The following is a 16,538-nucleotide window of genomic DNA, read 5'->3' on the forward strand; positions in this document are numbered from 1 at the left end:
TCTTTTAAGTCCTCTCCTCAAAGAGGAAAAACTTTAGTTGTGGCTTGGCTGAACCCAAATCAGCTTAAGGGTCATTCTCTTGCCTGATCAGCAAGAAGAAGTGATCTGATATCCCTGTCTATTGGTATGTAAAGATACATCATAAACCAATAGCAATAGGGAAAAGGTAACTGGACCTAGTTGAACCAGTCGGAGCCACCACACCAAACGGAAAAGGAGCTGCTTTTAAGGTCCGGACCGGGTGGTTATCCCCCAATGTTGTTGCAGCGATTTTCGAGGCATCAACAGAGAGATAGGGCTTTGTACCTATGTATTTCCACCATGTATGATAATACAATAGTGTGAGGTTTTTAGCTGAGACTTTCCCCAAAGTATTTTCATGTGTATTGTGCCATTGGTTCTTCTTTTTCTGGTTATATTGTTCAGCTTGATCTTTAAGCTCCCGCAAATTGATAGGAGAAGTAGGTTATAGTATTCTTCTTTGATTTATATTGCATTATCCGGTTAACGTATCACATATTTTATACAGTTGTAATAATTGAGGGGGTAGAAATCCATTTCATTTTTCTTGTCAAAGCTTGAAAGTGGGTATCCAAAGAGGTTTTTTCCACCCAACACTACACTATCTCTTGGGGGATCAAGAAAACAAATTGAGAAGCATAAACGTTGGTAACAGTAGATTGACAAGCAGATGGTGTAATAGTGGATGTGTAACATCACCCAACCCCTCATACTGTTAGAGGAATGGGGTAAAACATATTTATTTATTTATTTCCTCTGAACTCTACTTGACTTCCCAACTCATCATAACAGTCGTCACTCACCGCATGAGCCAGTAGTCAACTTTTCGAGCGGGTCTACTTCTAACCTATCGCAAAACTTTCAGGATGGTGTGTCAACTAGCTCATTCCAGCTGACGTCATCCAGGCACTACACAAGCATCTGGCGTAATATTTCGAGTATGTACCTTTGAGCCATATCGTCACTCCCTCATCCAATTGCTTTAAAGGAAAAATCAAGTCGCTCCAATGAAGAGTCTCCACGACTAGCGTTTGGAGCAATGCAAGGTTTTTCCAATTTTTTTTTATAATTTTAAGGCTTGCCCTCTTGTGTTGCATCGAGCTTGCCTTCAATCTCTACCATGGTTCAACTAAGGGATCTTGACCCTGCCTTAAGAAATGCATCAAATGGGTATCTTTATAACCTTCATAAGAGCAAGTCTTGACCTGGCCATAATTTCCCTGATCTAGTTATTTCGACCATGGTTTTGTCTTAGAGGTCCTGCGGACCTCTATATCAACTTCACTACGTGGTGTAAATGTCGATGGTTTATTAAGGTGCCCTATGGTGCTAGACCTCTTGAGCTTGAGCCAAGGGGTAGGCCTCTAGAATTTGATTTCTTAAATGTTTTCATTAAAATACATTTTTTGGGCACCGTGAAGTCAAATCCTTAGATATAAATCCAGTGACATTATTATGTATTAAAATATCTCCATTCAAGTCATAAGCCTCCTTTTTATTCTCATCCAAACATTTTATATCCTCCACATGGATAAAATTTACGTCTGTAATATCACCTCCAAAGGGGATGGTTTTTGAAAGAATCAATGTAAATGGAGCTATGTACTTCTCCAAACTGCAAATAGTATGTACATGTATAAACAACCATTGTGCCTAATGGATAGATTTGTTAAAAATATATATGTAATTTTTTCATCTACTTCTGCAAATGATTTGGTGCAAATAAAGTAACAGTTGACTGATGATGACATGGGAATTTTCCTTTTTTTCTTTCCACCATCCTTGATTAAGTGATATAGGGAGAAGGCAGGTCTAGGTCTTAATGCAGCTGTGATAGGTGGTGTAGTTTGATTTGCACGATAAGCCACAACAACATCTCTAAACTGAGGGAGATTAGAATAGTTGGGAAGCCATACTGCCTGACTCATAATGGTAACATGTATTTAGGAAGGAAACATCTAGTACTAGGAAACTTATATCAATAAAGGAAAAATATAGATAATATATTTAGATTTTTCGTGTTTGGAAACTCACAGCAAAGGACGAAATTTTCTAAATATGTATTTGTAATCTCTTTTAAAAGGATATCAAGCCTTGTGATGATACAAGTGAATGTTAAAGTATTTTATCTTATCTGTGTGATTGTGTTTGATTCATTAATTATGAGTAGAGTTTGTAAGATCCAACTAAGAGGTGAGGCTCTCTCAACCTCATGTCCGATTAATTATAGATTAATTGGTATCAAAGCAAGTCGTTCCTTGGGGGCTGATCTAATGAGGAAGGAAACATATAGTACTAGGAAACTTATACCAAGAAAGGCAATATCTAAATAATGTATTTAGATTTTTCTTGTTTGGAAACTCACAGCAAAGGAGGCAAATTCTAAATATGTATTTGTAATATCTTTAAAAAGGATATCAAGCCTTGTGATAATACAAGTGAATATTAGAGTCTTTTATCTTATCTTGTGTATTATGTGTGATTCATCTATTTCTGATTCGAGTTTTTGGAAGATCCAACTGAGAGGTGAGGCTCTCTAAGCCTCACCTCTTATCAATTTCAGATCAATAGTGGTGTGAGTAATGGCCATAGGCCCACTAAGATAAATCATTGATTATTTATTTCCCATTTAAAGAGATCTTACTTATGCCAGATAACAAGAACTATATCCATGTTTGGTCTAAAGTAACCTTGTTTTATCTATTTCTTTAAGTGAAGGTAACTAGAGTTGCCCAAAGGTGAGATCTAGTATAGCGGCAGAGTGGGTCTAAGACATGAACTCCTCTTGTCCTCTGGATGTAGAAAGGTGAAGGCGTCGAAAGGAGTGAGGGGTATAAGAGGCTCTTTATAACGCCAACCAAGGTCAATGAAACCAGGAATGGTTTTTTCTTTGTAAACAATAAATCATAGTAAATAAATGTGTTAGATCTTGTTGTACCATTCTTGTTTTTGATAAGTTAGCTATTAGATAAAAAAAAACCAAAATGCTATAAAAAAAATTATAAGTTAGGATATGGACCAAAAAAAAGATGAAAAAGAAAAATGTTAGAAGTGATTATTATTGCAGGTCCATATCAAATAAAATGAGAGGGTAGTTGCTCTAAAAAAGGAAGGCAAAATGAAAATGATAGATAAGAAATAAAAGAAAAATATTTGCTTTAGAAAATAAATTAAGGTTGCTAGCTCAAATGCACCTTTGAAAAATGTCCTTTTGATTAATCATGCTTAAGTTCTTTAATTATGATTTAATTGTTGTAATAAAGCTTGATGACATTATAAAATAAGTGACAAATGACACTTTTGTCGTATTGGCGGAAATGAAAAAACAACACATCGGGCGCCAATAACCAATGTGCTCTTTTCAATGAAGATCCTTCACTCTTCCTGGATCAACGACGAAGGAAGCCTTTCAGCCACCCCTTGGTTGTTTCCCATTAATGCGAGGGCGGGTGTCTGAAAAACAGTTTTCATGGCTTCCACTTTTTGCAACGTGGTGCCTCCAAAATGTTTTGAACCCCCCCAAGGCCCGAAACCACAAACCATTGTGACACCCCCCCCAAAAAAATCCGATTCTGGTTTTCTTACATCCAACCATTGACTTCTCCCGCACCTTGTCCATCCATTATCCTCCGCTCAATAACGAATCTCCACATCATCCATCCATTTTCACTTACCCATTCACCGCACGCCATGTTATAATACCATTCCCCATATGCTCCAAAGCCATTGTTGTGCCTAATTATTTGTTTAAACGACCATTAAACATTAATTCGCATTTCCCCTGCAAATTGAATGCCTACAGCTAGATCCAAATAGTTAATTGAGCCCAATTGAACCTATAAATCCTCCATGGCTCCAATCTTTGCCACTTTTCACTTCCATCCATAAACCAAAAGCACCATTTTGTCGCTTTGTGTATTTTCTCCACTGTTATCAATTTTAGGTTAAAAACAGCTTCTGAATTTCCCTTGCAGTAGTGATGGCTCCTAAAGAAAAGATACGAGACTGCCGAAGAATGGAATCCCTCCACAGCCTCCCTTAATCTGGATCATATGCCACTTGTAGACTCCCTTTTCAAGATCAATGATTGTGAATGTGAAATTGATTTCTATGAATTACAATCATGGTTAAAACTAAAATATACCGATTAGGAGGATTCCATTCATTTCTGGGAGACTCTTCTGCCATTGTTTTCTTTTCCTAAGACCCATCAATTCCCTGATATAATCTCTTGGTGTGAAGCCAGGTATGACCCTGTGCAAAGAACAATAATGAATCGGGATGGAAAAATCCTGATTACCATCACTTCTCAGAGCATAAACCAGATGCTAACTATACCTCCATCTGATTCTATTAGCTATTTCTGACCTGCAGATCTCATGGACCTCTACAACAAATTCACCTTCCTACAAAGAGCTCTTATCTTTGAACTTTTCCTACCAGAAGATGCTGAATTACCTAAGAGAAATCCTCCATATTCATCATCCATGTTCCCTGAAGCTACTAGATACATTATCTCTATGTTATCATACCTCTTAGGTTATGAAAATGACCAAGCTGTTGATGAATCCATCCTTGGATTGTTTTCTATCTTTAGAAAGAATATCAACCTACCTTCATGTATAATTATAGCCACTTTATGGTTGATAATATACATGAACAGTTTATGAATTTGACCACACAAGGAGTATTCAGGTATTGTTTAGTTATCATTCATCTAATTTTGTTTCAACAGGGAGATCTATTGCCTATTCAGCTCAACAGACAAGATGAGAAAGGAGTGAATCAATCAGTGATTCACTGGACAGAGCTAATAAGAGCAGGATCATTAAATTTCACATTCTTCTAGTTCATTGATTCCTTCATACATCCAGTTCTTCAATTACTCAATAGCCAGGCAGAGCCTAGAATTGGACAAGAAATTAAAAAGACACTGCACCTATCAGAGCAAACCAAGACTGGTGACTGGTACCTATACCAGAATTACACTGAGATTAGGACCTATGGCAGTGAGTTGGCTCCATACAAACTACCTAAGTATGTACCAATGGGAATATTCTCACTGGAATACATCAGGAAAATGATAAATATGGATGAATTCCATTTTGTCTCACGCAAGAAGAAACCATAGTTTAAACTCAAAGCCAAAGTAGGGAGTTTCATCTGTAACACTAGGTCTGTAGGTACTGAAGCAGACAGATTGCTAAAGAACATGAACCTCTAGCCAAGCATCACTTGGTCTTACGATCCTTTTGGGATTATTTCAGCTCTCAGAGTGCAGTTGAAGGCAACACCTTACAACCATACTCCCAGGCTAGAATTGGAGAAGTTCATGAAGCAGGAGCAATGGTATGAAGGTACTCTCACAGAAGCTGATGAATAAGTTATATCAACTCCTCAGACAAAGACTCCAGCCACATAGAGTGTGTTATCACCTAAATCTACCTTAGGCTGAAGGAAGGCAAAATTCAGGGTAACCACAAACCACGCTCAACCTCGTAGCTAGCCCTACGAGGACAAGAGAGGGCTCTCTCTGGGTCACACTTAGGAAAATGAACAAGAGGGTTTGAGATGACTCAAAAATGAATACTGAAATGATTTTAGGCTAGTAAACAGATATGAAAAAGATAATTTAATAAATGGCTGAGTTTCTGGGCTGTATGGGACAAGGATAGCATGAACAAAGATTTAACCAAAGGCACAGGATATTTCATAAGGCGAGATAGGAATGAGTTTTTAGCAATCGAATTGAATTTAAATGAGGTGGAAAGACTGTTTAAGAAAGCTGAAAAGGGCATTAATGTATGAATCCTTTCCAAGCAGAAGAAAACACATAAAGTCTGAACACTTCCTCAAGGCAGAGCAATGACTGAATTCTATCTTTATCACTTAAAAGTATTCAGCTGGAAACGATCATGAATGAACTGTTAAAAATCACATGATACATATGAAACAGAGAGAAAAAACACATGCCAAAACTCATACCGCAAGAATCTTATAAATCAGAGCTGCACCATTTAATTATTTCTCTGTCAAAACTGTACAGTGATAGTGCTAGTTTTTTTCCTCCCACACTTTTCCTCCGAACTCTCCCCCCTTTACAAATGATTTTTAATGCAATAAATAAACTCAATAATGAGAAAATGGATCGACCATAAATGAGGGAGTTGTTTCAACTAACATCATGAATATAGAAAAAGAACTATCCATCTGTTTTGGAGACAGAACAGCGTTACATGTGAAATCTGTTTTGAGGACCCATGAGGAGGAAACACCTGTAGCGTAGATCCCATGAAATCGTAAATGAAGACAAAAATAGACAATCCATTCCTCTTCTCTCTCCTGTGGTAGATATTCTTCGTTCTAAATTTAGGCATTTGGTTTTTGACTTTTCACCTCCTTGTTTGAATAAAAACCAATTTTCTGTAAAAATAGCTTTTAAATAATATTTCGCCTTTAATGAGGCTCCTTTGCTAGAACCTTTATCATTCTCACTAGTTTTGATTCCAATATGTTTAGACTCATCAGCTTCTATAGTATCAGCAATAATACTCTTAACTTGACATTGTGGACCAGAACGGTGCTGATGACCCTCTTGTTTCCCTTCTGTTCTCCCAACCGATAATTCTTCAATAGGAGTTTCACCGGGCACATTACCAGGCAAGATATTTAATTAATTCAGACAACGGAAAGATGCAACCCTGCTCATACTGATAGCTGCTACTATATCACCATCCAATTTACTGGCTTCATCCATATGACTTGCATGATCTGCATCTTCAATGTTATTCTCTGATAATTCAGACAAACTTTGACATGGTAGTCTCTCAGAATTCGGATTTTGATATGAGATAGCAGACAAACCGCTATCAATATCAGGTGGCGCACCATCTACCAAATCAACTTACGATAAAATCCAATGCTTTTCATAAGCTGTTCAACTTCCTGTTGAAACGAGAGAGTTTTCAAATGATTTCCCCCTTGAAAGGGATGGAGAAGGAACCCCCAATGTTGTAGTGGTGGCAGCAGCAAAATCGATTGAATCTTCATCAACAACTCTAGGAGGGAACTCATGTATTTCGCTCGCATCCAGTGCTACAAGCTTTTGCATGAGAGCATTATACGAATGTGATCCTATTACTCTTGCAGTCTCTTTATCCTGCCACATCCAGATCCTGACTTTTCAAAATTTTGGCAGATCCAGATCTTGGTAAATTAGGTTATCGGTGATCATAGTGGCTGCTGATTAAGACTCCTCTTCAATCAGACACGTTTCCTCCCTGGCTTCTGAGGATCAAAATCCAGCCATGCACCAACCCAATGTCTAACAGGTCGAATAATGCACGTTCTCGGGTAAACACAAAATCATGTATATGTCTGAAGCGAACATTAACATCTATCCCAGTTGCAAGGCAGGAAAGTAAATCAATAGCGTCTACAATGTTCTGCTGCTGGTTTTGCACATATCCGGCATCTTTATTCTCGACATTGCTATTTGAATCCAGCAACCTTCCAGCCACAAATGAAAGTAGCCTTTGCCTTAGGCCATCCTGATTTGACTGCCCAGCATTAGAGGATGTTTCCAAAATCAATATCTTCAGCGGAGGACGAACGTCTGAGTTTGGTTCACATGGCGAGACAGAGTACGCTTGCACAGAGATCATGACTTCATTCCATACGTTGAGACACAGTATGTTGCACCGAGATCATGATTTCATTTATTAAAGTATGCTAAGATCTACAATATATGGAGTGAAAGATGTTATGCCTTGATAAAATTGCTTGCTTTGGATGGACTTGGTGAATAATGTACACTAGGATTCTATAATCTTCAATATTAAGCCATCAATCCTCGTCAATCTCAGTGCAATCTGCTACCATTTGGGCTTGAGTAGAGCGGTTTCCTCCCAAACGTAATTCATCAATTTCTATCCTTAGTAGAGGATCACATATTAATATGTCAACTTTAAGAATTTTCGGTCACCCTGCAACAGCGCATTTGCAACCACGCCTTTTTGCATATATATGCTTTCACTCCGTGCTGCGCACGGGATTTTCAAGTTCAGTGACAGGTTTCCCAGTCAATGGACAAGTCATGTTTACCAAGCTGCATTGACTGCTAGTCATAATAATTTCGTCCTGCTCCTCTCCAGGCATTGGCTCATTTGCATGATGAACCCTCCAAACTGCTTCTTTAAACTGCTTATAGAACAAATGATTTTCGGGCACCGTAGGGGAATCTGCTTCAAGCTTGGAAATAGGTTTCATCTATAAGTTTCTTAAAATCTGTCGTCTCATTTGAAGAATCGTATTCTCTGCCAATTGCCTGAAGAGCTGAGCTTAGCCATACGATATCATCAGAAACGGGAATCAATTCCAGAGCTGCTTCATCCAATTGCTTCACCTTTTCCGACATGGTGTATTTTCCAAATCCAGCCCAAAACACCCAAAGACTGGTCGAAATGGGGGCTGTCGATGCCACTGCCCGATTCAGGGGATCAAAAACCCCAGGGCAGCCGAAATATGCAATCCCGACAACTGGATTTCACCATTCCATCAATGCAAAGCCGAATTTTACCGGATTTCAGTGGAAAAACGCCGTAAACGGATGTCAAAGAAGGTGTTTTTCGTTACCTTTTTATCTTACATCTGTATCTATTTTCAACTGCCAACCATGATGGAAGGCATATAGGCTCCTTGTGATAATTTCAAGAATTGTTGAGCGCCTGACAGTTGTGTGAACCCTCCCTGAAGGTTATTTAAAACCTGAGACGAATGTGAAACCAAGAACACAAAAAATACCAGATCGGAACGGTTTTCCCTCTCTAAGTCCTCTGCAATCATTTTGATGGTCACCAACGAGCTTTGAACATCTTGGAGCAGAAGAAATGGCGTGTTTTTGAGTTTTGATGGCAGAGGTGATATAAAGCTGGCCTGTCGGCTCTGTGCGCCGCGCACAAACCCAGTGCGCCGCGCAGGCTGTATGCACCGCGCACGCACAATTTTACACTGCGGAATGCGGCTCTATGCGTTGCGCGCCTTATGTGCACCGCGCAGGCTGTATGCACCGCGCATGCACAATTTTACACTGCGGAATGTGGCTCTATGCGCTGCGCGCCTTATGTGCGCCGCGACCCACTCCAATGCGCCGCGCACACTTCCAGCACACAGCTTTGACACTTAAACATGAAATTCACCCCTCCAAAACTCCAATAGATATCCTTTGACCTCTTGGCCTAGCAATAGATGTTTCAAGCGATGAAAATGTCTCATGGAGTAATGGGTTTGATTTTGCTCCTCAAAAACCCATTTTGTATTGTTTTTCATTTTGGCACTTTATCATTTAATGAAACTTCTGTCCTTTGGCTTTCTCACTGACTTTCTTTCTCACTGACTTTCTGAGTTTTGAGCTGATGAACTTGGTTGTTTTTTACAGGGATATTGGCATTGATGTTTGGCAAAGGAAAACTAGAGCCTGCTTTGAAAACTCCATGGCGGAAAAAATACATGATTATTACAAAAAATGAATTCGACAATTTCTTATTCAAAACAGAGTTTTGAACAAGAAATGTCCTCAAATGTGTTTGATGATGAACTTTTGAACTAAGAACCTCTTCAAAAACCATACTCATGGCCTGCGGGCATTATTCGACATGTTTGAAGACCAACCACTAGACCTAGACTCTGAAAATAACTCATTTTGACCAAAATGGCATAATGACTATGAATGACTGAAATGAACTTTGATGAACATAGAGAAATTTTGACTAGCCCAGGCAGGTACAAGCATGAGGGAAACAAGAACACCAAACCCTTCCGTCAGACAATGGCATGCCCCTAGTGAAATGCAACGAAGTGAGTCGAGCGAGACGCCTAAAAATGAATTGCAAAAGGAGAAATGATCTCTGACGGAGAGCTATAAGGACCGACTCTAACATAGTGCTCAACATAAAAGAGGTAGAGAAGAAATTCAGTCAACTACAGATCCAGGTAAAGAGTACTATATCTTGCAAAAGAAGTTGAAATATCGACTGTCAATGTCATCAGGAAGCAAGCCACCAGAGATAATTGATCTTGGAGAATTGGAAGATGTTTCATCAATAGGGACCACTGATCCCAAGCCTCCCTCTACTTCTTCAACTCCTTGTTCAATTGAACCTACGGAGATGATCCAATCAACTAAGACCAGCTCAATAGGGGATACTAATATCTTCTCAACATTTTTGGAAATCAACCAAAAGAATGAAAGTCTTAAATCTCAAGTTTACAGTCATTTTTGGAAACAAACATCCACTTCTCAACATAGACTTCTCTTTACCTTCGACAGTGAAAGAGGAAGGATGCAAATGGCATTTTTTGTAGGCTCAGATTCTATTTCCTAAATCCATAGCAGACTACAAGAAGACCATCTTCTCATTTGATGTAAACCAGATACATCCCATTGATCAAATGGATTTGCATAGGCAATCAGGTGAGATGCTATTTTCAACAATGGCCACAACTACCATGACTCTTTCCAAGCTTAGAACTACTTTGTCCAATGTATAGTCACAACTTAAGATTGAAAAGATGTCATCCTTGTCTAAGGATAACAAATTAAAATCTTTAGAAGATATCATTATTAAGATTGGATATGATCCCCAGGACTGTAAAGCAATTGAAGAAATACTGCAAAAGAAGAATGTTGAGATTATAGCCTTGAAGAAACAGTTGAAGCTACCTTCAATTGAGGATCCACAGACTAAAGAAATGGAAGAAAATGAATAGTAGAGAGAGGAGATGTTAAAGCTCATTATTGAGCAAAACATACAGATCAAGAAAATGGAGGAGCATATAGAACAACTGCTCAAGGAAAAAGAGACAACACAACTTGTTGTGACCTCAGTGACAACAATTCCAATGACAAGTGTAGATTTAAGTTCAACTCCTATTGACATTGCCTCGTCTTCAGCAACAGGTGAAACAACAAGGTTATCACAGGAGCTACAAGCATAGAAACAACAAAATGAGAAATTACTCCAGAAGTTCCAAGCCCTGGAGTTACAAAAGGTAAAAAATGATACCTTGTATGAAGAAGAAATGCAGAATTCACATAGGTTAGAGCTCAAGTTTAAACAGTTAGAAAGCAAGACTCTAATGGAAGACACTTTGGCCCAAGCCAAAGAAGATATCTAGTTAGATATTATCAACTCTATCACAGAAGTAATGCCATCCATACAAATCATTTTTGAGCAGCAAGAATTAATTGTTAAATGCAGAGCAGAGATAGAGACCCAGAAGGCAGCATTGGGCACAAAACCCCAAGAAGCATAAGGAATGATCAGGGTATTGAATTCAAAGACTAGGCAGCAGTTACAAGGGATGAACATTCCAGATAGGACATCTACTATTTTGGAAATTAAGAAAGTCCTAGTGAAGAAGAATCTCTTAACTCAACGAAAAACAAAGTGTGATGCTTTGAACACTACAGTCAAGAGGTTTCACTCTAAATTCAGTATATTACATAAGAAAGGTTTACCAGAGATAGTATCATCAAATGATCAGCTAGTAAAATTGGAGGATTATTGTGAAAGGCTTTATACCATTGCAGCAGACAACAGTCAATTTGCAGGGATAAAAAGGCAGATTACTGGCAAGGAGTTTATGGAAGCTTTAAGCTTAGACCTCTCCATTAAATATGAAATTGGTCATCTTTTTCTCACCAAACCCAATTTTGAGAGATATACCGAAGTTGATGAGATACTTAGAAGGATGGTAAATCTCGAGATACCTAGTGAGAAAAGGTGGGATCAATTGTGTGAAACAATTGATTAACTTTTCATTCCAACAAGAAGACAACAACAACAGATTTTGAAGGAACAGTCATCAACAACTTCCTATCTAATAGGGACACATCATGCAACAATTTTTCTTTTCCTATCTTCTTTCAAGCTATCTTGTAATCAATTTAGGATATTTTGTTTAGAACTTGTATAAATAACTCTCTTCTATGAGTTATTAAAGGTGGTACCTTTCATGATCAATTTTGTAAAACCATTGATGTACAAGCTATTTCTAGATCACTAATAATAAAGCAAAGGATTCTAAATTTGGTCTCATACAGTTTCGTTTTCTTCTGTAAGTTTTTCATGTGTTTCATTCATTATGTTTATTCTGCATATGTTTAGGATTTACAGAGATATCAGGTGAGAATAAATGTGTTACAGTTATTCTTAACATTCATTTCTGAAGTTATTATCATAAAGAGACTAAGATATTGGTATGTCTGTCTAAAAAGCTCCCTCTAAATCATAGAATTGTCAACATCTTATGTAATCTTAAGCATAGTTTGTTTAAATTTTGAACATTGGACAAAGGTTTTCTTACTTATGATAATTTATCTTTCTATCTAAAATCTAAATTAATCATACCTCATTATTCTTTCTAAACACCTTATAAATTCAAATCACTATGTGAAGTCAAATAGCATCCCTCCGATTATCTATTAGTACAATGTAAAAGAGTTAATACATCATTCTTACAGTTTGTTCTATGTATTGGTCCTCTATAAAAACCAGAACCAAAACCCCTAAAACAAATATCTTAGATGCTATGGCATGATCAATTGACCATTATGATCTCAGAGGATCAACATCAATCTGGCGTCGTTGTCGGGACTCAAATTTGATTAGTTTTCCTAGGACAATGACATAAACCCTATTCGTTTAAGGTTACTAAAGGTCTAGATAGGTCAAAATCCTTCACCTGGCGACTCCATTGTATCAAACTGACACCTTTTAAGCACACTAGATCCCATTCTGAATCTGACACAGTTAGTCCTCTGTCAGATCTAGAAAGACTTGTGAGAAAGGCCAGTTCTAGAAGGAGACATCAACCATCTTCTTCTACTTCAGCCTTGTAGTCTGAAAATATATTACAATTTGATACCTATAGTAATATTCCATCCAATCCAGATTAGACTCATTTATCACCTAGGGTTGCTGAAGTTTTAGATAGGGGAGTTGATTTTAAATCGGCTTTCCTTATTCATTCACTTGAATCTCATCCAAAACCATTACTTCCACCAGGATCACCTAAATCTGAGTCTGACTTGGGTGTTCATTTACCTGAATACAAACCTACATACTTCATATCCCCCACTACTTATTCATTCCCTTCCAATTCTGAACAATCTAAAGCTTCCACTTCTAAACAACCTAACGGGACCTTTTCTATATATTAAAATCCACTCTTTGAAACAAAAGAAGATATTTAGTCACAGGTTCAGACGTTAGTTATTAAGACTCCCTTAAAGTCATATAGGAGATCTCCTCCTTCTTCATCTCCTCCTTCGTCACCTCCACATAGGTATACACCTTCTTTATCACCATCTTCCTCTTTTTCTTCTTCAACATCTACACAAACATCTCACACACCATCTTCAACTATGGCATTCCAACCTATTGTATAGGCTAGATATGCAGCTTTAGTTTTAACTCAAAACCTCGATTCATTCCCTCGAGGATATTTAAAACATCTTCCTAGGTATAATGGAGAAACTGGTTCCTCAGCTGAGGACCATCTTCAAGCATTTCTAGATTTTGTAGATAATATGAACATTGAGCAAGAAAATGTCTATATGAGGTTGTTTGTTCAATCTCTTGAGGGAAATGTAAGAACCTAGTTTAGGCAATTACCTGCAAATTCCATTAGGTCTTGAAAAGAGTTAACAAATATATTTAAAAAGCAATGGGGTGTGAAGAAAGATGCTCTTTAATTTTTTGACTGAGTTTGAAGAACTTAAAAGAAACTTTGGTGAACCTGTATCTGACTTTATTAAAAGGTTCAACAAACTTTATCATATTATGCCCCCTGATTGCAAACCCCCTGTAGCAGTAGCCAAATCTAGGTTTTCAAAAGCCTTTGAAGATGATTTTGTTGTAATGTTAAGAGAAAGAAGTTCAAGGACTTTTGAAGACATTGAAACTATTGCTATAGAGGTAGAAGCAAATAGGGCCACCTCAACCACTTTAAAAGCTAAAGAGGAAAAGGCCCAAATAAAACTTAAATATAGTAAAGAGGCCTCAACTTCCTCTAAGACTAAAACTGAAGATTCTAAAATTGACGAGATTACTTCACTTCTTAGAAATATGTCCAATAGAATTTCCAAGATTGAGACTCAACCCAGAACAGTTCAACAAATAGTAGCTTGACCTCAAAATAAAAATCAAGGTCAATACAAAAGAAATCCACAATTACAAATTCTTCAAAGACCTAGTAATGATCGAGAGGTTCCAACTCCTTTACTGATAGATGATCAACAACCTGATGACGATACGATGACTATCACCGAAGACAATAATAGTATGGATAGCTCTTCTGGTCAGACCACTATCATTCCTCTTCCACAGAATAAGCAAGTTCAAGAAGATCAAGAATCCTCACAGGTTTCCAAATACCATGCCTTCTCTGAATTCCTAATTGCAGAGCTCAACAAAAGATATGATCTTAGACCTAGACCTGGCCCTGGAAGACCTCCTAAGGAACCTCCAACAATTGAACCTCATACCAAAACTATTGAAACTCAGACAACTACTATTCAACCATCAAATCAGTCAGCTGATACAGCTCAAATTCAAAAAACTGTCTTGACTACATTTAATGTTGAAAAAGAGTTAGAAAGAGTTAAGATCCCTATACCACTTTTGGAACTTTCCAAAAACCCTGGATATAAAAATCAAGTTTCCAAATGGATACAAAACACCTTTGTTGATGTTGAAAGTGATGTTATTAGCCTTCAAGATGAAAAACCAGCAGTGGTCTTCGGTCCTGGCTCAGATATGATAGATGAAATAGTACCTCCTTTCTATGTAACACTAAAGACAAATGACTCCATGCTATATAACTGTATACTTGATTCTGGAGCATCACATAATCTCATGCCAAAAAGCATCATGGATCATTTAAATCTTGACATAACTAGATCCTATCATGATTTGTACACCTTTGATTCCAAAAGAGTACCTTGTCTAGGATTGATTAAGGATTTAGTAGCCACTCTTTCCCAAATCCCAGTAAAGAGCATAGTGTTAGATATTTTTGTCACTAACATCCCTCCCAAATTTGAAATACTCCTTTCAAGGTCTTGTTGTGCCAAATTAGGGGGAACTCTTCAAATGGACATGTCTTATGCCACTATTCTAGTTTATGGGGGAGAACAACTTAGGTTGTATAGAGAGGTTAGATTTGTCCACATGGTATGCAAAACAGATCAACCAAAGAACCACCCCATTTATGCAATTGATCAAGATTTTGGCTGTTTTCAACTCTCTTCAAATCAAATACATGAATCTCAAGTAAAAATTGAAGATGTAGTTGAAAACCCTGTATCAAATCAAATTGATGTATGGAAGTTGTTCTTTGATGGTTCTTGTACAAAGGATGGAGTAGGGGCTCAAGTAGTGTTAATCTCACCAGAAAAGGAAAACATAACACAATTATGTAAACTTGATTTTGAAGTCACCAACAATGTAGCAAAATATGAGGCTTTCCTTCTAGGACTATAGTTAGCCAAAAGTTTAAAGGTACACAACCTAAGTGTTTTCACTGACTCAGAGCTCATTGTAAGACAAGCTAGAAATCTTTTCCAAACAAAGCATCCTAGGCTTAGGTCTTATAGAAGTGAGGTTTGGGATTCCATTGAAAATTTCTTTGATGCCTTCAAGATAACTTATGTCCCTAGAAACGAAAACATAAATGTAGATTCTTTGGCTATTTTTACAAGGTCATTTAAGATTCCTGATCAAACACAACTGTTATACCAAATCTAGGTTAAATATAGGCCATCTATACTTGATAACCAAAAGCATTGGCAGGTGTTTAAGGATGATGAACAACTAAAATCTTTCCTTCAACTTGTAGGTGAATTTTATCTTCTACAAATTGATGAAGACAATCTTGATGTGGTCAATCCTCAAGCTGCTGATGATCCAGAATTAAATTCCAAGATTGCGGATCATGACATCATACAATTATCAAACAACTTCATTCCTAAGGGATTAATTCCTTTAGAGAAATTATTCGATTATAATGATGTCCCTCGAAAGCCTCCGTCCATTTCTCCTGAAGATGATATAGAAGAAATCAATATTGGTGATCCAAATTTAAACAGGAACACAAAAAAGTAGAGAAATAACCATAAATACAGAGATGCAGGAGAAATAATACTTCATTTCATTAATGCAAAATACTGAAATATGCTTACAAACAGAAATGGAAATAAACCAGCTAGGGCGATGGTAGGTTATCTCTAAGAAGAGATGTGGCGGCTACATGCCTCTCAACTATGTTACAATGAGGCTCGGAGGCCTATTTATTGTTGAGAAATAATGGAAAACCCTAAACATCCAAAAACCTAACCCTAGGAGATGAAGCGCCACACTATGGGCCCCGTTTCGGGTAAATTGGTACATCAACTTCATGGGGTCGTAACTTTGGCATACGATATTCATTTGATGCGCAAAATAGCTCGTTAGAAA

General features: G+C 37.6%; 1 pseudogene; it reads right to left on the reverse strand.

Moving 5' to 3' along the window:
• Positions 1–7,866: 7,866 nt before the first annotated feature.
• LOC149184871 (E3 SUMO-protein ligase MMS21-like) lies at positions 7,867–12,436 on the reverse strand (annotated as a pseudogene).
• Between the last annotated feature and the right edge of the window lie 4,102 nt (positions 12,437–16,538).

Source organism: Pinus tabuliformis, chromosome 3_2 (assembly GCF_031772625.1).
Source record: "Pinus tabuliformis cultivar Carrire ecotype Pingquan chromosome 3_2, CPIR1, whole genome shotgun sequence".
Classification (NCBI taxonomy): Eukaryota; Viridiplantae; Streptophyta; class Pinopsida; order Pinales; family Pinaceae; genus Pinus; species Pinus tabuliformis.